Consider the following 25,080-nt stretch of genomic DNA (forward strand, 5'->3'; position numbering starts at 1 on the left):
TGTGTGGGCACCTATATAGTAATATTTCTTAAAGTGCCACTTGGAAGAAAAGCTGTTTACATAGGAGTAGGTATGTAGTAACGTTACACGGCGATTTCTCCGATGTCCTTTGAACTTAAGGTGAGGTGTCATTGCAATCTTCAGGTTTCTGCTTGAAAAGATTTCACTTGCTTTTGTCCGTGTTTAATAGACCAGTGTCAGATTTTGGTATTTTTGTTGAGAAAAGTGAATTTTTAATTTGAGTAAGCTGGATGCTACGCGTATTACATATGTTAATGTGGTGAATATTAGCATTGGGTTATTTTATTCGTACGGCCAGCCAGAATCATTGTCATATGAGTGACTGAGTAGTCATTCTGTCACAGCATTTTTAGTATAAAATTACAGTTCAATTACTGGACATTATGAATTTTGATTGATATTTCTAATAGCAGAACATCTCACGTAAATATTTGTTACAAAAGGCGAAATTAATGCATCAAGGCACCTTTAGGTAAATAATGTGCTATTAGAGTTTGAATGATTCACGGTCAGCGTTATTGTATCTATAGATCCTCCGTATATATCCGCATTATTTACCAAAATGATCTTATTTCTCGATGAAAGAATTTAGAATTCCCTTTAGGGGATGATTTTCTAAAACCACTATTTTTTTTCTTTCATTTCTCTGAACTAACATTTTGCAAAGTTTCAAATTCATTTTTTTTTGGTATGGTTAGGTAGACGTTTGACCACGATCACACCTGATGGTAAGTGATGATGCGGTCTACGGTGGAGCACGCTTACCTATGAGATACCTATTAACTCTTGCTTTAAAGAGACCTGGATTGCACTCATGCGGAAACACAGACTCAGGCAGGGCATTCCACTCCTTGGCGGATTATAATATACTTTCAACCCCCTTCTTAAGTGATAAATTTAAAAAAAGCCTGTAACCACTATAAGAAGTTTCAAGATCCTAGCTTAAAATGAAAGTTGTTAATTATACAAACTTTCATCCCCTTTTTAACCCCCTTGCAGGAAGAATATTCAAAACGATGAAACAACTTTCTCCTATACTTATTTACTATCTTTCCTCCAAGTTTCCGCATTACTAAGTCAAAGTAAAATCAAATCCCAATACAAACTTTCATCCCCCTTTTAACCCTCTTAAGGTTGAACTTTTGTAAAATCCCTTCTTATCTATGTACATTTTAAAAATAGTCAGTCAGTCAGGACACTTGCATTTATTTTGTCTTATAGTTTACCCGTGATTATGATGCATGTAACCGAATGGCATTTCTGCGACGCTAAACGCCGCATAAATGCAAACTATATCGCTCTTGCATATTGGCGCGACAGAGAGATTATCCCTTTTTGATTAAGAAACTCTTCTGAAGTTAATTTCACATCACAAGTAAGTTTGGGAGAGCAACAATGGGCAACGATAAGTAACTTGGTAATTCATCTCTTACATCGCAGAACAGGCAGGCAATTACGGTCGCGCGATAAACGATAAAACATCGATGTTTTATCATTTATAGCGCGACCATGATTGCCCTGCAGGACGCACACGGTGTAACATGAGGAAAGCGAATGATTTTAACAGCGTATTTCTGATCACATTTTGAGACTAAAATATTATATGATTTTTTCTGCATTCCGTCTAGTTTCAGTTCTAGGTAACATAAAAAAACTACTTTTTAATCATTATCATTTTTTAGTACAAAATTGTTACCTATTCTATACCATTTCCGCCGGCCGTAACTTTTACCAGACGCTTGAAAGTCTCTCTAACTTATCCTAATTTCTCAAGCTGCGGCCGGCGGAAATGATCATGAAAAGGTAATAATCAATTACTAACAGTATTTTCTAACACATATATAAATCAGCCTTAAAAATTTAAAGAAAGTTGGTGTTTAAAAAAAATCTTATAGCAAAAAGTGGCCTACGAATATGCAGACATTATTAAACGTCGATACGAACTCTACATTATCCCAAAGTTTCATTCTTGATAAAATTAGGAAGATCGGGCGTCTCTGGGCTCTTGCTCTATTCTCTAATATAAAAAAATGTGATAGCTTTATGTGTTATAATTTAATATTAAGATTAAGCTTAATATTATGACAAACAATAATAAATATGGGAATAACGCGCCACTAATTTATGTTTCCGGTTTATTTTTGTACACTTGCCGCTTGATTTATTAGAAACTTTCGTTTATATAGAAACTATTGACATTGACACTTGAAAAGTATTATATGTATAATCGAAGGGCCCATTTACACGCCGCGCGAACTTCGTACGATTTCAGTTACAATGTTCTGAAACTGGTATGCGAAAATTCGCACCGAGTAAGTAGGCCCTAGATCGGGTGTTCGAAATTCAAAGATCGAATGTCTGATGTAGAAAAGAACAGTTAGATATACGAAAGCATCTTTGCCGCGATGAAACGAAGAATCTTCGCTTGTGCCTCAAGCTCAAGTAAATGAATCAAGCGGTTATACAAAAAATTTATCGGTTTATTTTCTGGACAATGTTTAGTCCAGTTATCTTACCTTAGTTTTTTTTTTATTTTAAGTATTTTATGTAATCGTTTTATTTTTTTTTTTAAATTCAAACAATTAATGCAGCTATTGGAACAGTTTTTAAAATATTTTTTGTTAACTATGACGATGACAAGATAACTATATCCGATGATGCTTACAGGATAATGTTCAACAATTCCTGTGTTAACTATAAATTTCATTTTGTTCCTAAGCAAACTGAATGAAACATACCTACATGTTAAAAGTTCCTGTAATAGTAAATACCTCTATTACTATACAATTTACGCACCGATTAGATCAAGTTAAAAATAAAGCCGCATGTCAACAACTTGATCCACACAATACAAGTACTCAGTGACCACGTGTTCACCCAAAATAGATGTAGTATGTAGGCAACACGCACACACAAACGGCACTCACACATACGCACCAGTGGAACCCGCGGAAAAATCAATATTTTGAGCAAAACTTACTTCCCTTCTGTCCTATGTGTGCGATCACCTTAGCGCCATTAGCGCGTAACTCGACTCTGCGACACAAAGAGAAAGATACCTTATCTTTAACGGGGGAGAGCGTTGTTCGGCTTAATAAGGAGGAGGGTAGTTAATTCGTGAGGGTGCAGAGAGGTAGCGCCGTCTCGCTCCAATCAATCGTTTGGGTAGTGTCGGCCGCGTGGCGCGGGTCGTCGACCCCGGGGCGGTCGTTACCCCGCCGGTTGCACCCTGCTACCCTGTGCTGAGTACGCACCCTCGACTTGCCGAATTCTGGACCAGCGGTACCGTTGACATTGACTCCAACAGTTCATTCACCTATAACGCACGCTTCCTTGTTCGGTGGGAACTATACAAGGATTCATATCAAGGGGATCGTAATTATCGGTAACTTTCGCTAGTGCCTACACATTAACTAATTCAATGCCTATAATCAAACCGTAAAAGACACGTTGTATAAATAATGCACATTTAACAACCATGCAGGTATTTTGAAGCATTTGTTTTAGTTTCCAGCATATTTAACTGATGTATTGAATATTATTGCTCATTTTTATTAAGTATCAATGATATCTCGACAATATGGAAATATAACAAATTGCAACCACAAAACAGGTTTAATTAAATGTGCACGCGACGTGAAATTAATTATAACTTCCAGGTTATTAGCGAATAAAAATTTACATTTCATGGAGTGAACATTCGGCTCGATTCGGCCATTAAAATTTGTCAGATATGAGCTCTTGATATAATTCTGATAGGATATATATGTTTCTTCAAACAAAAACGGTCTGAAACATAAGTATCTGATTAATAAAATACTCAAAGCAACTTACATTTCGAATTAGGCCGATTAGTTACAGCCAGCGAAAAACGCAGTATCTCATCATCCCATGCATCGCACAAGCTTAGGTATACATATAGGTATCCCTACTTCGCTATTACCTACTATTTACTACTTCCCTATTATCTACTATTTTAAAATCGTAAGACCCCAAGACATATTATCCCATTTCGAATTTGGAACTTTCTTTTCTTTCTGTAGGGGTTCAAAGCGCTAATATAATTTGTACTTATACAAGTACGCCGGGACTTACGAGAATAAGGGCCCAATTAGACGGTACGAGAACTCGCATACGAATTTTATTACATTGCGGTATTTGATGGCTGTGCAAAATTGTATATACCCTCAACAGCCCGCAATGTAACTAAAATCGCATACGAGTTCGCACACCGTCTAAATCAGGCCTAAGTTGTAAGGTACAACTCTGTCTCTCAATCCGGAGAAGAGAGAGGTTTGTGTCTATCAGTCATCATCGTTCTACGCAGACCAAGTCGTGGACTTATAAAATAAAATAAATAACTATTTATTACCGTCATCCTCCTTGCGTTATCCCGGCATTCGTCACGGCCCATGGGGCCCTGGGGGTTTACTTTGACAACAAATCCCAAGATTTGGCGTAGGCACTAGTTTTACGAAAGCGACTGCCATCTGACCTTCCAACCTGAAGGGTAACTAGGCCTTATTGGGATTAAACCAGTTTCCACATGATGTATTCCTTCTACGAAACGTGTCTGTCAAATATCAAAGGATATTTCGCACATTAGTAGGTACGTTAATAACACGAAAATAACACGTTACTTATGAACAAAATGTTTCCTGAAGAGCCATATTCTTATTGAAACATCGATCAAAGTACATTTCGTTGCGTGAAATACAAAGACATATGTAACTCCGTATAGACAGATAAAGTCTAAGAAAAAAACGTACCTCAGAACCATACAGAAAAAGGTACGGAGACTTAGATGGCGTTACACCTTTCGGGGACGCTCGGCTAGATGGCGCTAATATTAACATTTGACATTTTAACATTTTTAACACAATATCAAGCTAAGAATATGGATTTAAACTTTCACGATTATTACACATAATTATTTTGATTGCAGTTGTGGTAGCTCCTACATTGGAGAAACTAAGCGCACCATAGAAGAAAGGGTAAAGGAGCACATCGCGGCTGTGAAAAATCGTCAGGTCAACAAGTCTGCCGTGGCTGAACATTTGTTAGAGTCAGGACCAAACCACTGGATCGAACTATATGACCCTAAAGTCCTTTCCACGGAACGCCATTTCTGTAAAGTGCGTGAAGCCATTGAAATAAAAAAACATCGCAATTTCAATCGGGACGAAGGTTTTAGGATCTCATCCACATGGAATCCTGTCATTAATAAGTGTAAGCGGAAAATAATATCGACAGTCGTTAAATCGAATATCGTCAGTGTTGTATGTCGACAGAGTAACATCCCTAGTGCGCAAACAGTTCAAGTTGATAATCAAAACCAAGTGCGGGTAGTTCGAAAAACTCGCGCGGCTGTCAGAAGGTGTTGATGTCATTTCAAGGCAGTCTTCTCCGAGACCACGGGGACAATGCCGTCCTTGAAACGTTGGAGGTCAGTTTAATTATGTAGTTATACGCGATTAAGTCCCGATTTTAAAAATAACTAAGAATATGGGCCAAATTGTCAAAACTGAGGTTCAAAAGTTGTAAGCCTGTGTCGAAAGATGGCAGTAACTCTCTATAATACTTGATCCTCTTTGGTAAAATATAATGGTCTTTTCCAGAAAGGTAAATGAAGACTACGATTGCTTATTACAAGAAGCTGTACAACTTTAGCTTTATGTCGTTTGTCGTGCTTCTAGCTTGAAATTTGATTACCTACTCACAGTTAAATAAGTGACTAACGCTTTGGTTTTCTAGGAAAACGGTGTTGTACGGCGACGCACGAAGTTTTTCACCGCTTTACTAGGAAATACGATATTTAAAGACGGTAAATTAATAATGTATTTTCTGTAGGCTTCTCTCTCATTCCATATTCCTGTAGAATTTAGCGAAATTATACATAATTATAGTATTTTATTTAAAGATGAAATTGACGAATGTATGTCAAGTGCTCAATGCGACAATGGTCAGCCTTTCATTCCTATTTTTTAACCCCCGACGCAAAAACGACGGGGTGTTATAAGTTTGACGTGTCTGTCTGTCTGTCTGTCTGTCTGTTTGTCTGTCTGTGTGTGTGTCTGTCTGTGGCATCGTAGCTCCTGAACGGATGAACCGATTTCGATTTAGTTTTTTTTATTTGAAAGCTGTGTTAGTCGGGAGTGTTCTTAGCTATGTTTCATGAAAATCGGTCCACTAGGTCGCGGTCGGGGGTTTTTTCAAAATTTTAATTTTGTGGTTATAGCTGCAGTTAATTAGTTTAGTTATTGTAATTTGCATGTGAAAAGTGGGTAGGTAAATGAAAGAAGGTAAAATTAAAAGATAATTAATTTAAAAACAGCTGATTTTTAAATGGTGTTTCAAAAACAACATCTTAGCCAACGTTTGATTGAATGTGGACCTTTTTACTTAATTAATAAGTAGGTACTTAGTCTGTTTAAAAAATAATACATTAAATTACCGACTAGTTAGCGTGTGGGTGACATTTAAACAATGAAAACCCACTACTCGCCCTATAAAATATTGTGAGGGTTTGGGTGCATGTTAGCATTACAGAATAGGTTGCTAACCATCAGATAATTGTTCTATTACTTGTAACATATATATACATATGTAGTATCTAAAAAAATACTGTAAATATTTGTCAGCTACTATTACTTAGTAAAAATAAAATGTATTTATAAGAAAGTATCAGACCTCGCTCCAAATTTAAAGTAAATTAAGCGAGAAAGGATGACTACCGGAATTGGACTGTCGCTGCTAAAAACCGCAGACGAGCTGTCGGGGTTAGGTTAAAAAGTCCGCACGTGTTTAGAATATATAAGTACATACGACCTTATTCAACCACCAAACATGTCGCACCTTGCTGATTTAACGAGTGACTAATTGGTCGTCTGCCGCTTACGCATACCTACTTCGCTCGAATTTTATATCCGAACGTGGCGGCCGATAAAAACGTAAGTTTTATTTGGTCGTTCACGAATGTCTAACGCAAAGCCATGGATTTACTAAAAGGTCCAATATCGAAAACGTGAAATGGTACAGTCCAATATTTGTCCAAACTGCAACAGCAACATTCAGGCATGTATAATTATTAATGGTGGTAGCTATAGTTTGTCTACAACGAATTGTGTAAACAAACGAAACCTTAATAACTTTGCAGTTTTCGCCGATTCGCAATTTGCTAAGTGCATTTTGCTCTGTTGTCCTCTAGATTCGCCGGTTTATTAATAAAAAGAATCCTGTAATCTGATTCATGCTGCGATGCTATCAGATTGCCCGTCACCAGCAAGGATGCGCTCCTCGGAGTTTCACAGAACATTTTACGTTTATTTTGTCTGGCCATAAACTTGAACACAATATTCTTAGACGAGGTTTTACCCAGTCATTGTGCTCTGAACATTTTGTTACACGAGAATCTTTATCGTAATACCTAAGTGTGCTGGTAGAGTTTCTTGAACTGTGACATAGTCCTATCAATTATAGTAAAAGTACAATTTAATACCTATTGATCTACTGAACGTAAAATTCTTAAACTTAAAACTTTATTTCCTATTACCATAATCTAGAATCGAACAAAATGGTGATGTTTGCGTATCCTACGTCAAAGGATCCTTGTAGACATAAAGCACAAGGTCCCTCGAGCCACGAATAAAATTACACCGCACAACTCTCAAGACAAAATAAATTGCGGAATGCACAAAACATGTATGGTGATAAAATAACCTATTAAAAGCTTTACTCACTAAATAAAGTGTTTAATTTACACGAGATGCTCGCAGCGAGTACTAGGATCACATAAATACGCGGCGATGCGGCTTGATTCAGCAACAGCTGTAGATTCAGGCCCACGCGGTAGGGGTCAATGCCCACTTGTATTTTCAACATGTGCCGACGTTTTCCGCGTTCCACGGAAAGCGCTGCGCTCGCTTGTCATCCCTTCGGGCTTCTTCGGGTATCTTCGGCCAACATCGGCATTCGAATTGAGCGTTTTTCGGTAGCCATTTTATCCCACTAAGTATGATTTCATGAAAGCTATTGTGATATGAACGTTACACTGATTTTCAGTAAATCGATATTATTGATAACTGTCCTAATGCTCGCAGTGCATGCCCAATGATCGTATTGTTTGTTAATTTAGTGTGCAATTATGCATGTCGATTATTGATAATTTCATTAACAGCATTTAGGAAATAAAGAGAGAAATAACTAAATTATACCTACATCGTTAACCTTCACGTTTTGACAAATAATACAGACAGAATCGTTCCTCAAAGTACGTAAGTACGTATTAAATATAGTAAATTTTAGCTATATAAATCACGCGCACTCGCGACGCTTTCATACATGTAGTTTTAAAGAGAATTGTACTTAAATGGCGGTAACTTTTGTGCACTTTTATAATCTAAGCCCTAATGTACTCGTAGCCTGAAAAATAATTTACGTTCAAGTCCTCATTAGGAGGTTCATGATACTATTATTAGACAGAAACATTATTCGTCTCTCTATAGGCATAGGCAGATAACGAGTAATATGAGTGAAATTCTAGCGACAACGTTATTAAGGCCCAGTGAGTTGAGTAAGTTCGTGTTCTTCTTTCAACGTCACTGCGAGTAAGCTTGAATAAGATGGATGTACGATTGTGTGTGTTGGCGGGTTCGAACCCCGGCTCGCACCAATGAGTTTTTCGGAATTTATGTGTGAAATGTCATTTGATATTTGTCAGTCGCTTTTCGGTGAAGGAAAACATCGTGAGGAAACTAAACTAATTCCAATAAGGTCTAGTTAACCGAACTTACAAATAGTGCGATAGGGACGGGACGGGACGGCCTGATGTTTTATCATTTATCGCGCGACCATACTTGCCTACCTGCAGGCCTAGCACATGATGGCCGCGACAGTATGTCGCCGCGAGATAGACTACCTGTCCTTATGTCATTAATACAATTAGACAAAGACGTGTCATCTATCTCGCGGCGACATACTCCCGCGGCCATCATGTGCTAGGCCTACTGGTATATAATGAGTTTAAACACTAAAGATTAACATTCAACCACAACTAAAATAAAAAACCGGCCAAGAGCGTGTCGGGCCACGCTCGGTGTAGGGTTCCGTAGTTTTCCGTATTTTTCTCAAAAACTACTGAACCTATCAAGTTCAAAACAATTTTCCTAGAAAGTTTTTATAAAGTTCTACTTTTGTGATTTTTTTCATATTTTTTAAACATATGGTTCAAAAGTTAGAGGGGGGGGACGCACTTTTTTTCCTTTAGGAGCGATTATTTCCGAAAATATTAATATTATCAAAAAACGATCTTAGTAAACCCTTATTCATTTTTAAATACCTATCCAACAATATATCACACGTTGGGGTTGAAATGAAAAAAAATATCAGCCCCCATTTTACATGTAGGGGGGGTACCCTAATAAAACATTTTTTCCATTTTTAGGGTTCCGTACCTCAAAAGGAAAAAACGGAACCCTTATAGGATCACTTTGTTGTCCGTCTGTCCGTCCGTCCGTCCGTCTGTCAAGACCCTTTTTCTCAGGAACGCGTGGAGGTATGAAGCTGAAATTTATATCAATTACTCAGGTCTACTGTCCCTTGAAGCTGTGAAAAAATCAAACTTCTAAGCCAACGCAATCAAAAGATACAGCCGTTTATGCCGCAAATTTTCGACACTTGCAAGGGAATCAAAACCTACAGGGTGCTTCCCGTGAACTCAGAATCTTGAAATTTGGTACGAAGCAACGTCTTATAGCATAGATAAAGGAAAAATTACGAAAACCATAAATTTTTAGTTACATCACATAATATATATTTTTTTAATAATTTTAACCTTACTACCCATTTCCTCATAAACGCGTAGAGGTATTAAATTGAAATTCATACCAAATACTCAGGTCTATAATACCTTTAAGCTGTAACAAAATCAAACTTCTATGTCAACGCAATCAAAAGAAACAGCAATTTAAGCTGCATATTTTGAAACTCGCAAGTACTCGCAAGGGAATCAAAACCTAAAGGGTACTTCCAGTCGACCTAGAATCTTGAAATTTGGCATGAAGCAACGTTTTATAGCACACATAAAGGAAAAATTCCGAAAACCTTAAATTTTTAGTTACATTACGACTCGATTGTCGTAATGAACGAACTTTGTAAACCTTGCAGGTTTGTACGGAACCCTCGGTGCGCGAGTCCGACTCGCACTTGGCCGGTTTTTTTATTTTTGCACTTTGTTGGCGTGATTGATATACATATTGGTACCAAATTTCAGTTTTCTAGTGCTAACGGTTACTGAGATTATCCGCGGACGGACGGACGGACGGACGGACGGACGGACGGACAGACAGACAGACATGGCGAAACTATAAGGGTTCCTAGTTGACTACGGAACCCTAAAAAGAAATCACTGAATGTGCTCAGACATACCTAATATTAATATTGCTGATTTTTTTCAGATTAATGTTATATTTAAAATAATGTTCGTGAGATTTTAATATCGAGCGAAAGTAAAAAAAAAGTAATCACTGAATTGACGCCGGGAAAACCAACATTGCCAATTATATTGTATTGTGGCAACCGTTTTGAGCTAGAATTAGGTTTCTGAGCCAACAGCGCCTTAACGCCGTGTTCTTGGCTGCTTTGACTGATGTTGAAACTAAATCCCGATATAAACAACCGATCCAATGTCACGGAGTCACGGACAATGCGAGTATTGCATCGGCATGTTATGCAAACAATATTGTCATCGGCTAAGGAAGGTGCTTGTTTCGAGCCCATGGGATTATTTGACTAGAACTAAATACACGGTGTAACTTGAGATGAGGAAGCCAAAAAATTTAAACAGCATCTTCCGGCGGCCAAGCACGGTCGCGTGATAAAGCGTATCACGTCAGAACGTCCTTTTCGCATTATTTGTAAGGGCAATATTAACGAAAATGCTTGGAGTTTACATATACTATTATGTACCATTTTGCTATACAGGTTGCCTCGTGTTATGTCAATACTCCATCCAGAGATATTTGCGTGAATGTTCCCATTACTTTGGTGGAAGAATAACCGAAAATTTTTAACCAAATTAAACTTAAAACTATATAAATATACATTATAAAATGTAAAATAAAAATGGGTGTATGTCCTATTTAAAGTTAACTTATATTTAAATTATACTGCTAAATGGACATCCAATATTTTGAAGTGTTGGGAGAAAACATTTGCAATTTCACCACAACCAAACAAAGTAAACCAGGTAGCCCGCAATGTTAACAATTTACATTTATATTATTTCGTTTCCAGCCCATAATTTAATAAATTACGGCAAAAAATCTTTTTTATTTATTTAATCCTAACGTCAGTACTTAAGATATTTAAGTACTGACGTTAGGATATCTCTATGTGAATCTCTGATTCTGTCAAAACTTAACTATGCTGATAATGTCATAGGTGGGTGTCTATTGTACCAAACAAAAAAGCTAATGCAGCGGGTGCAGAATGCATGTGCGCGATTTTGTTTTAATATCCCACCTCGAACTCATGTAACTCCTTACTTAAATAATAGCGGGTTAATGAATATGGAATCGCGGCGTTCGCTGCATTTTGCCTGCATGCTTTTTGGCATTGTAAAAACCATGACGCCCCTCTACCTCTATGAAAAACTAACTTTTTCCCAACGCCATATCCGGGGAGCCATTCGTCTTCTTTGCCCTAGGCACAGCACCGCAGCATTTCGTGGCAGTTTTAAATACTCTGCCACGAAGTGCTGGAACAATATTCCTCCACCTATAAGAAATTCACCATCAATTGGATCATTTAAATGTAAATTAAATAAAACCGGCCAAGAGCGTGTCGGGCCACGCTCAGTGTAGTGTAGGGTTCCGTAGTTTTCAGTATTTTTCTCAAAAACTACTGAACCTATCAAGTTCAAAACAATTTTCCTAGAAAGTCTTTATAAAGTTCTACTTTTGTGATTTTTTTCATATTTTTTAAACATATGGTTCAAAAGTTAGAGGGCCACGCACTTTTTTTTCCTTTAGGAGCGATTATTTCCGAAAATATTAATATTATCAAAAAACGATCTTAGTAAACCCTTATTCATTTTTAAATACCTATCCAACAATATATCATATGTTGGGGTTGGAATGAAAAAAAATATCAGCCCCCACTTTACATGTAGGGGAGGTACCCTAATAAAACATTTTTTTCCATTTTTTATTTTGCACTTTGTTGGCGTGATTGATATACATATTGGTACCAAATTTCAGCTTTCTAGTGCTAACGGTTACTGAGATTATCCGCGGACGGACGGACGGACGGACGGACAGACAGACATGGCGAAACTATAAGGGTTCCTAGTTGACTACGGAACCCTAAAAAACATATTTTAAATTCACAAAAAAAAAATTAAACTCAGCTGGGCCTGTCCAAATGGAAAGAGTGCCCCCCTTATATTGTATTGGGTTGGTAAGAAAGTAATGAGCGAATCATAACCAATATTGTAATTTTTATTTAATTTATTATTTTAATCATTTATCAAAAATATAACGGCCTTCGTTATCTACTACTTGTCTCCATCGTTCTGGTAAAGAATGAATGGCATCGGCGAAAAAGTTCTTAGGTTTAGATTCAAAAAACTCAGCTATGTACTGTCGTAGATGGGCTTGATCATCGAACTTTTTTTCATTCAAGGCATTGCTTAGCGATCTGAACAAGGCGTAATCCGTAGGTGCCAAGTTTGGAGAGTACGGTGGATGAGGTATCACTTTCCAACCTAGCTCCAATAGCTTTAGCCGAGTCACTTTTGCAATGTGTGGGCGAGCATTGTCGTGTAAGAAAAAAACTTTAGCATGCTGTGGACGATTCTGACAGATTTTTTGGTTTAAATTTTCAAGCTGATTACAGTATACTGATGCGGTAGCAGTCATTCCACTTGGTAGGAGTTCCCAGTGAATAATACCATGAATATCCCACCAAACGGACAGCATAACTTTTTTCGGGTGAGGCTCTGTTTTTGGTGCCTCTATTCCTTTTTCGTTTGGAGCTAGCCACTGACGTTTACGTGTGTGATTTATATATAAGACCCATTTTCATCTCCAGTGATAAGATGGTCCAACCAGTTGAATGTGCGGCGAAAAGACAGAAGTTGTATGCAGATATCGGCACGGCGGTTTTATCAAGTTCGTGCGGTATCCAAACACTGTATTTGTAGTTTTTTCCCAACTCGTGTAAATGTGTTTCTATGGTGACATGAGAGCAGCCTAACTCGGTAGCAAGAGTACGACTCGTTGGCCTCGGATCTCCTTCAATTAAGGTTTTTAATTTGGCTACATCAATCTTCACCGGTCGACCAGACTTAGGTTGATCTGATAATGAAAAGTCGCCACTACGAAACCGCTGGAACCATCGTTTCGCCGTGGCTTCAGACACAACTTCAGGAGTAACACGCTGACATATATTACGCACTGCTTCGGCGGCTGAATGGCCAGACTGAAATTCATATAGTAAGCAATGCCTTACATGCACTTTTAATTCGTCCATTTTCTTCCTTATATTAGCTCGGCGACAGCTAGTGAATGACTGACGAGAAACTGTGCGACTCGCCCTTTATATACTTTCGACCATAGAAGATTCTAGAACTCTCTTAAAAATTTTATGTGGAATTCAATCGATCGCTCATTACTTTCTTACCAACCCAATATTATATTACATTATAGCGTTAAATTCTACTTCACCTTTAATGACGACTGTTTCGGTGCCGTAATTTCGTAATTAATTTCGTAAATTCTTTCTTTCTTTGTGGTCTACATTTAAATTGTGGTCTTCATTTAAATAATAACAATTTTACCAAATTAAATTTTTGAAACTTTTTGTACCTTCCTATACGATTTTCTTTGGTGTATGGTATCTTTGGTATCTATTTCAGGTTTTGCACTTACCTATATATAAACACTATTATGTCCTTTAGCATGTAGTTGCGCTCTCTCGGAAGGGTTTCCACGGAAGACCAGCGTCGAGATTCTTAAGTGGTATCTTGACATTAAGCTGAGTGGAGAGACCCTTTCAGTGACGCTTAACAATAAATTAGTACTGTCTATGTAATTCCTAAATTTAAGCGTTTTCTGAATAAATTTCTTCTATTCTATTCTATTCTATTCTAATAGGCAACGCAAAAAATACATTCATAGTTAATCAATACACGTACTTTTTTTTGTCCTAATGAAACAGTTACTCTGCAATTTTGTTTAAATATTAGATTATATTAAATAACGCTTTAGATTTAGATTAAATGCCACTCTGAAATACTTTTCTAAAAGAGATGATCTCTTAAAGTTGCATCAAAATGCATTTGTTACCACATTTTTTTTCTACATAATAAAAACATACCTACTCCGTTTTGTTATGTAATTAAAGAGATTAATTTATTTGATACAGAGTTTTTCCGCTGCAATGCTCCCGCTGTATTGAAATAGAAATAAACAAGAAACTGATAGATGATTTCAAGAAAGTGTGTGGAAGGCAAGGAACTTAAATTTAATTTTTCGTTCAAATTCTATTACTTTACAATATATCTCCGCTAATAAAACGGTAGAAATACACAGAACGAGGTTCATCTGTTTCAATAAAACTACTTATCGAATAAATGAAAATTTAAACATAGACTCTGTTCAGTACTTTATGTCGAAACAAATGAAGGGCTATTGTCTATGTAAAGCATAGAAGAAAATTGCAATCTGGAATAGGAAACGAGGAGGTAGATGCTAGATGCAGGAGTGCAATATTGCAGACTGGACTAACAAGCGTATTCTAATTTTAATAACGTTATAAAGAAACCATTTGATGATGAAAATTATCTTTTGTGATGTTAAAAATTATTTGCAACTTGCCTAAGGCGTCATCCATATATTACGTCACAGTGTAAGGGGGAGGGGGGGGTCATATTAAATGTGACGAGCCCTGTTAAAGGGATACAAAAAAGCGTGACATAGGGGGGGGGGAGGGGTCCAAAAACCTGAAATTTGGTGTGACGTAATATGTGGATGATCCCTAACGTTTCCTTGCGAAACGTTATTCGTCCTCCAAGAGTTGTTTGACCAAGTGAAAGATTTGACAAATGATAAGTCTGCCAAAAGTTTAGATGGATTAAGTATAATAATCTGCTTTACAATAATTCTACCAATTGAAAAGTTGCCATATAAAAAGTTGCTAAACGTTAGTTGTCAAAATGAAACTTCGGCGAAATGTTGGTTGGCAAATGAAATTCGGCCAAAAATAGTTCTGCGAAAAGGCAGAACACCCGGGCGTGTATTGAAAGGAGTAATCCGCGAAGAATCGCTCAGGCAGCGAATTCGCACAGACTTTGTTTATGGTTTCGTAACAGTAACGGGCGGTATGCGTGAGTCAGGGCCGGGCAAGTTCATTGTCGTCCGGCCGAACTTGAACCCGAGCGCTGAAGGCTGGCCGCGCGCACACCGCCGCGGGCGCGAAGCGAGGCTATAACTATACTAAAAATTACATTTTTAATAAGGATATAAGACTTATTCGTGGTTATCAATAGGGCGCGAAGTAATGCTATTAATTGTACTACAAATATTAACTTTTGACAAACAGAAACGTAGGCAATATATGCCACTAGGCTTAGAATAAATTTAAAAGTGAAATTAGTGTTGGTTATCAGAGCATTGGAGTTTCGATCTACGAAAAGGACAGTAATTTGTATGTATTTATCAATATTGAATACTATACTCCCCTAATAGCTTTAATTAATATGAAATCGATGTAAAACGACAACCGACAATGTATGTTGTAATTAAAAACGTCTTATACATATATTCCTACATATACCCAACTCCGTGTAAGATATTATATAAATTCTAAGAAAAAACCTATTATAGGTACCTCGAAAACATCAAGAAAATGTATGCTCATTTAGATAGTGCCACACCTTTTGTTGATGCTCTGTGCACACATTATCCACTTCTTAACTCTGACTACACTCAATATAAAGTACAGCTTTTTCACAAACGTGACACTGATGCTAGCGAATGAGGACTTTCTGTACACCTAACAGATAGGTGCTAGCAAATATTTCATCCGTTAGCTCGTTGGGTGGACGATATCCGCAAAATTGCGGGTCACAATCACAACTGGATGAGACTAGCTCAGAACCATGATACATGGCGTACTAGAAGAGAGGCCTATGCTCAGCAGTGGGCGATAAAGGGCTGACATGATGATGATGATGATGAAATATTTCAGCGTCAAAGACGCGGTAATGCGACTAAAAATAACTGTAACATCGAGAGTGATGACTAGCTATTATTCTTAGACGTAGACAAAACAAACAAAACTACACAAAATAAAAACTCAAGACTTTAAATTTCATTTTACCCCACGCGAAGTATGCTGCTTGCTAAAATGTGTCGAGAATATTGAATATTAATGCTTATTTGATGTTTGTCAACTGATTAAGGGAAGAGTCTACACCCCTCGCTTAATCAGTTCTACAGCCAGGAAATTAGAAATGGACAGAATACGGCGTCGGCACGCCGTGAGGAACGTAAGATGGCAGATAAAGACTGTATCGTTAAGTATGAAGACAACTTTGAGTAGCCGTATTTATTTGCTATTATATTTTTTTCTTATAACAAGCCATGGGCTTAATAAGGCACATAATAAGGTACACATTTTGTCCTAGAAACTCGACGTAAAGCATATGGTTTAGACAGTATTGACTTAATCCTCCCGAGTACCAATTACGATTCCGGACAAATGCTACTAGAAAATTCACAAAGTGCGTAAAAGACGATACGATTGCGAAAAAAAATTGTATGGTGCGAACCTCGACGACACATGATCCACAAAGCAGAATATCTGAACATAGTCTAGCCACTGTTATTTAAAAAAAAAAATATAGTTCAGGATCTGTGTATGGCGGCCATTTAGAGAATGTGGCATGGTGCTTACTCTAACTCCGACTTTGATGTCGAATTTGACTATCATACATTGTTTATATCGATCTGGTTTAAGCACTGTTCAAACACCATGAATGTCAATTAGACTTTGGCCTATGGCTAATTTTTTTTATCTGTTTCTCTCATCCTGCTAGCATCAAAAATTTACGGCAATCCGGAACGTTGCTCAAAATTGCGTTTTTTTAAATTATATAAATTCGCCGCATTTATTCTACAAGTACCCAATTGGAAAAATCATGAAGAGGACTCTTCAGATTCAGATTCAGATTCAGATGATTTATTTGCCATTACAAGTATAAATACATGCAAATATAGTTACAAATCATACTCTAAGTACTTAAATGCTAGGATTACTTATTCTATGCTGATGTACAAGATCATGCAGTTGTCCATTAAAATATTGAAATTATTACATATAATGTCATGTTACAAGTTACAACTAAATAATTACAAAAAAGTCAATAAAGATTATTTAATTGAGAGCATCAGCAAAATATTCATTAATTGAGTAGTATGGCCTATTGGTAAAATAATCCTTTAATTTTCTATTAAATATTCTGAAATTTGTGCAATCTTTGATGTCATTACTAAGTTTATTAAAAATTTTGATTGTCATGTTATTAAAACTGCGATCAAAGTGGACAAAGCTTGATTTGGTTCGGGCTAGTCTATTGTTGTTCCTCAAATTGAAATTATGACTTTCACCAGAAGTGGGATAGTTATTTCTATTTAAATATACATATATACATATGCGATACAAGTACATTGAGGTGATCGTCATGATTCTTAGGTCTTTGAACATATCTCTATGAGTAATTGGTATGCTTGTTGATCTAGTAATTAGTCTTAACGCCTTTTTCTGTAAGAGTAATACCGAATTTATATTAGTGCCATTGCCCCATACTTCGACACAGTACCTAATGATACTTTCAAAATATGAGAAGTACACAGTTTTTAAAATCTTGGTGTCTGCAATTTTGGAAATACTTTTCAATGAGTAACACGCACTAGCCAACCTTTTGCATACCGTCTCTATCTGGTTATGCCACCTTAAGTATGGATCTAAATTAACTCCTAAAAATCGAATACAGTCAGATTTTTCTATAGGTAGATTACAGCTTAGATCAGTACTCCTAGAGCTCCGGCGAAAGATAGTGTAAAAACTTTTCCCACAATTTATTTTTAATCCGTTGCTTGTAAACCAACTTTCGAGTTCTTTCCAACATCTTTCGATTTGCGAACAAAACTCGTGAGTGGTTTTCGCATTTAGTATAATGCTAGTGTCATCGGCGTATAAGTAAGGCGAGCCGTGAGTAAGATTCGCTGGCAAGTCGTTTATAAATATAAGAAATAATAGGGGCCCAAGTACTGAGCCCTGTGGCACCCCATACTTAATTATACCTTCATCAGATCTATACTTAGTGCCGTTATCTCCATACGAAATTTCAACATACTGTGAACGATCAGACAGATAAGACTCAAAGAGACTAAGGGCTGTTCCACGAACTCCGTAATACTCCAGCTTGTTAAGAAGTATTCTGTGATTGACGCAGTCGAAAGCTTTTGTCAGATCACAGAACACTCCACCACAGTGCTGTCCTGAGTTCAAGCTGGACATCACCTCAGTAACTAAGTTTATGACAGCATCAGTAGTGTTCTTCCCTTTCCTGAAGCCATACTGACATGAAGTAAACAGGTTGTTCTTCTCGAAATGCTTCTCCAGTCTTATAGCTATACACTTCTCAAATATTTTTGATACTACTGGTAAAAGTGATATAGGTCTATAGTTGTTCAGATCAGAACGGCTTCCTTTTTTGAATATTGTAACGACTTTGGCCTTTTTCAGAGCATCGGGGAAAATGCCTTCTTCTAAACATTCATTAAAAATTATACATAATGGCGTGCATAAGAACATTATATTGTTTTTGACAAATTTTGTATTGAGGTTGTCTGGTCCACTTGAGTTGCTGTTTTTAAGGTCCTTTGCTATTTTGACAATTTCTAACTCAGTAATGGGTCTTAAGAAAATCGAGTTACAATTTTTAATCTTTAGTTGATGCAGACGTTCCATGTGACTCCTACTCACAGAGTCATCGGTCGCTTTCCCCACGCTCAAAAAATAGCGATTAAATGCGTTCGCAATAGTATTTACATCATCAGTTTTACCATTATCCAGTTGTATTACTAGTCTAGGCGAGGTCTTACTGCCCTTGCCCGTACTCTCATTTATTAGATTCCAAATTGTTTTGACCTTGTTTTTAGCAGCAGAAATAGTCTTCTGGAAATGCATTTTTTTAGCGTAGGTTATGACTGTTTTAAGTGTATTTTTATACAGTTTAAAATACTCTGTAAACTGGTCATCATTCGTCTGTCGAGCTTTCATTAATAATTTACGTTTTTTACGACTGGATATTCTGATACCTTTTGTAATCCATTTATTAGATTTTGTTCGGGATTGTACTGTTTTAAGTGGAAAGTGCTTATCTATTAACGGCAACAATATATTGTAAAATTCCTGTAATTTATTGTTACAATCTTTACCATCAAGAACGGATTGCCAATCGATGCACGTAAGTTCGTTGTGAAAATTGTATGTTGCTTTCTTACTGTAAATACGTCTAGTTATGAATCTCTGTTGTTGCTTAGGTTGCTTGAGTTCAGATGGCAATTCAAGAATTTGAGCATCATGGTCTGAGAAGCTGCAAGGAGAGACATACGCTGTTACATAATCGCTATAGTCAGTCAATATGTTGTCTAATGTAGTTTTAGTTTTGGCTGTAACTCGCGTAAAGTCTGATATTGTAGGTTTGATATTATGTTCCAATAAGGTTTGTAAAAATATTTTAGTCTTACTATCATTTTTATCTGCTATGTTGATATTGAAATCTCCAGCAATGATTATATTATGTGAATTGAATTTACTTAAGAAATCGCTTAACTGTGTAATAAAAATGTCAAAACTTGAATTTGGGGATCTGTAGAGTACGAGCAAGAATAGATTTATACAGGTGCCTAACCTTAACATAATTGCACATACTTCAAAATGCTTTTCGATATAATATTGTGACACATCCATCACTTGAAAACTATCCGAGTACTCGTTTCTAGTAAAAATGATGGTGCCTCCACCCTTTACATTGGTTCTCGAGGAGTTGGTAGTGACTGAGTATCCTGGCAGATTGATATGCTCATGTTCCGCGGGTTCAAGCCAAGTTTCCGTAAGCATGATTACTATTGGTCTGAACTGAAGTTCACACTCGATGAAAGCTTCTAAGCTAATTAATTTGTTTCTTAATCTATTAATATTTAAATGCATTATGGCAAGATTCTCAGTCACTTTTACAATGGAGTCGTAATTCATAAAAAAGGAGAACTATTATAAAATTTTTCATTTATCTCCTTTAGTGCAGTGTTTATAGCGGTGGCTAATTTAAATTTACCTTTAATTCTTAGATGAAAACCATTAATGGCAAAGTCACGTTCATTAATATTTTCGTCGATAGTTTGAAATTTAACATTATCGTATTTTGACACAGCTAAGGAGAGCGCGGTATTAACTTTGTTGGCAAATACATTGAATCCCTTTCTGTTATGGTTAATGCTCATTGGGATAGAACATACAATGACATTACAATGGGATAGTTTCTTGATAGCTTCCTCAATCATTTGCACTGTTTCTGCGGGAGTATAAATGTTATAATTGCAACCTCCGCACATTAAGACTAAACAATCTTTATTTGTAAATTGATGAGCTTTTTTGTCAATATCTAATAAGACTCGATCCGTAGTTCCGTTGTTTATAATGTCAGCAGTGAAGTTGTAGTCTCTACGTCGTATCCGAGACAGCGATGAGATTATATCCGTTCCGTGAAGATCAGATATCAGCAGAAGATTTGGCTTAGTTTCTTGATTTTTGTGACGCCTAGGCTCAGTGTGTATTTGCGTACTACTTTCTGTCGTATAAGATGACTGTTGTTGTACCATGTTGGGTTCGATGCTTGTGCTCACATAGGGGGTCTGCTCCATAGTCAATTTCAGCTTATCTGTGCTTTCTGAAAGACATTTTATTGTTTTCTGAATTGTAGCGATAGATATCTCTTGCGTTTTTAGTTCATCATATTGTTTTTTTAGGGTTGAATGTTTTTTTGTCAGAGCGCGTAGTCTAGAGGATAGTGCTTTAATCTTTCGCCTAAAACTACAAGTTTTTTGCTCCAAGTCCTTTATTTTATCTATGTTAGTATTCATTACATCGAGAGAATTATACGAGGGTGGGTTATTTGTTTGAATCTTATCACATAAGGTTCTATTCTCATTTTCTAATTCAGTGATTCTCATTGCCAAAGACAGGTTTTCTTTTTCTTTCTTTTCAATTTTAAATTTTAACGGGGTTAATATTTCTATGTCACCTGTGCTAAGTGATCCTACTTCCAGTGTGCTACTAGTGTTAGGACTGTCTTTATTAAGAAGTCTGGCCTCGAGCTCTTCATACTGACGGTCTTTGTCTGATAAAAGTTGTTTTAACATCTTATTTTCATTGTCAACATCCGAAAGTTGTTTTAATTCTTCGCTCAGTTTTTTTATGGTCTTGTCGCTTTCGGTGATTTTTTTAAGGCACACTAGGTGATCATGTGTACTCTCTCCGTCACTATTGGGAGTCTGAGTTGATTCGGCAATTTTTCTTTGCCTCAGGGCAGTCTTTCGAAGGCTTTCCTTTTTCTTATCCATATTTTAAATATATTCCAGTATATCACTATTGTCAAGTTATTATATTATTTCCTTAGTTCTATTAAAATTGTGTCGAACAGTGATGTGGATTATTCTGCCCTTTATTGTCGATGTATGTTTGGTTTCTGAACGCACCTTCCAGCGTGCATTTGCTTATGTTGGCAGACGTGATAATCTTAAAGAATATATTTTGGCAGCATATTAACCTTTGTTTGTTGAAATCGTACAAAGAGTCATTGAAATATTCTCAAATTAAGCCAGATAGGGGTTGTCCGAAATTTATTTGCTAGACCTTAATGAAAGTACCATAAAGTCCCTAAAATAAAAAAAATATCAGACCTTCTTATATCAAATAGTACTTACCAATACCTTAAGATCATACTCTTGGAACATAATAATACAAAATTATGCACATGTCAACATTTAGACGAGGTTTGTTTTGTCCTTATACTTAACGATACAGTCCTTATTGACATCGAATACTTATCTACATATACATATTATTACACTAAATGAGAATTGGTTTGGAGATTGCTTTAGACCATGTGCTCGTTTTCCTTTATAAATATACCTCATCTTTCTAATGTTTTCTTTATTGGAGTTTCTCAAGGCTGACTTGTGAACATTTAGAACAAATATTAGTAGTAGTAGTAGTAGCAGTAATCCCTTTATTGTGTACAACAGATTTATATACAGTTTACAGGAACAGAGGTACAAAGGCGAACTTATAAGGGGAGATCCCTTATAAGTTCTAACTAACCTAAGGTTCCAGCTAACCTTTGATTAGAATATTAATTGTTTATAACGAATGTCATAATATATTAAATGATTAACATTCCTTCTTTTAAATGTTTTTTTTCTCGATTCGTATTAGGAAAAACATTGACACATCACTAGTCTGTTAACAACTGTCAAGTGCCACCAAAATGCCACGATCTACTGACGTGTACTTATACATACACACTTGTGAGTCGACGCTGCATAGGGTATTCGGACTATTCGGGCATTTTCAGAATTTGGGTCCCTCCAATTAGCAAAAGTTGTTAACAAAAATTAACTCATTGTCAGTTTTTGTGACGACAGTTAAGCATGAAATCTGTCTAAAAATTTACTTTTTTCACATTCTGAATGTAGATTATCGCTTAAAGTTTATGTAATTAACACAAAAACAATATTTTTTATTAAAATTTCATTCTTAATTATCGTCACAAAACTGACAGTGAGTTAATTTTTGTTAACAACTTTCGCTAATTGGGGCCCAAATTCTGAAAATGCCCCTACGCACGCTCGCCCCGCCAAACGCTCCGCTTCTCTGACTTCACTCAGGCCTTACACTTATTTATATGCAAGAGAACATCCTTTCTTCTACGCTTAGGTTAAATCTGGAAAACTCACGCTCATATTGTTATGAAAATAAAACAACTGAAATGAAATGAAACTCGCAGACAAGAACAAAAATGGAATAATAGTACATAGGTAGGCTTTGTTTTCCGAGCCGTCCGTCAAAAAGCGCCCGAGCGCTATCCTAATTGGCTTTGTTAAAATTGTGACAGGTTAAAATGCGAGTTGTGTTGCTATGTGGGTCACCCATTTCCGGGCGCAGGCCTAGTTAATTATCTTAATGGAGCATATACCTGGCATATAATCTTCAACGTTTAATATTAGCAGCAATGCTGATAATGTACTTATAATCGCATTAATAATGAAATATTCCCTGCAAGAGTATCATTAAAGTAAGATGGAGTAAAACCACTTGAAGATAATAGTGACTTTGTTTTGACTAAACTGACTAGCGATCTAAACCCTTATGTTAGTTTATGTTTCTCAAGAGAGTGGTGCGAGCGTGACAACGCAATCCGTTGCGAATGATCGCAACAATACAGGGGGGTGATTTTTGAATCTCGCAAACGGGATTTTGTCACTAAAATACCGGTTGAAAACGGTGACTTGCTTACTATTTTCAGTGACAATTTTATGAATTCGACCGCCTGAGACTCAAAAATCGGCCCCCAGAAGAGCGATAATAGTTACTTTATTTGTTATACTTACAAGGGTGCAAAGTTGTGTTTTAACGCAGAGTGTGGAATTGAAAAACAAGCAAGTGAAAGGATTCTTTAGTTTAACCACGAGTGCAGCGAGTGGTTCGAGAATAGAATCCTGAACTTGGCCAGTTTTTTAACACACGAGAGGTATAATACATCGCAAAAAACGCGTTTATAACTGCTTCCAGTAGTTCCACAGGTGGTAAATCACCTTCATCACTAGATTCACCCATTTTTATCAGTTTTAAAGCAGAAAATTTGACTATATCAAAGTCAAATTACGTTATCCACTAGTCGATAAAATGCCTTTTTACTCGCTCGCTGGCATCAAAGGATGAAACTTGTGTTTCCTAGCTAGTGAGGGGAGAAGAGAGTCTACGATGCGCTACGAAGCGTCATCGTCAACTATTGTACTACAGGCCCAGTGATAAAATAAAAATCGTATAGCATTCGCGGGCAGTGGGCGTGCAACTTAGCCATGTTGTTGATAAGGTGCGTAAATACGCGCACAGCCGGTATGCAAGCGGCAATGACTTCGGCCCGTCGCGACCATGTGCTAGCCATGTATTCCGATCGTAGGAAACCAGTATTAACGGAACCTCTACATCTTGCAACCTATATGTCTTCAGAGATCACACTGACACTGTTTTTCCTTGATTCGTCGGTGCGAGTAGGAATATCCCCGCTGATAACCGACCGATCGCCCATTGTTTACTGCGACAAGAAAACAGCGTCGCTCGTTTGTTTAATTAATAATTACCGCTTTAATCTACACTTGGTTCTTATAACATCAGTAATGTACTTTGTCTTTGTTTTAAGAGCTCTTGCTTTGTTTATGTTGTCTGAAACATATCAATCTGTGAACGGATAGGGGATTTATATTTTAACGGTTAATATATCTCGAAATATGAAGCGGGATGGGTAAAATTGGTATCAATTTTTACAGAATTTACTAAAAAATCTTGCCTAAATTAGACTAATAAATCTAGGCAACCGGCCAGAGCTCATTGACCAGACTGGGAAACGTGCAAAAAAGGAATTCCGTCAAAAACGTGCGCCGTACCCCGCCCACTTCGCTTCTCATTTGTTTTGGAAAGAGGTCCATCGCCTGCGAGTGACAAAGCAAAAGTTCCACGTGTAATTGACGAGTGATATCACCCGCTGACGTGTTCTAATTGAGGAATTCAATGTCAGGTCAGCGACCCCGCGGTGATACGCTGCACGTAGGTACCTACGAATGCAAGTTTATTTTAAATCAATCTACGGGAGCCGCGCGCTTAAGTGACAAGCGTAGGTGAGATATTACAGAATCAGGAGGGCGATTTTTA

This window comes from Leguminivora glycinivorella, chromosome Z (assembly GCF_023078275.1).
Source record: "Leguminivora glycinivorella isolate SPB_JAAS2020 chromosome Z, LegGlyc_1.1, whole genome shotgun sequence".
NCBI lineage: Eukaryota > Metazoa > Arthropoda > Insecta > Lepidoptera > Tortricidae > Leguminivora > Leguminivora glycinivorella.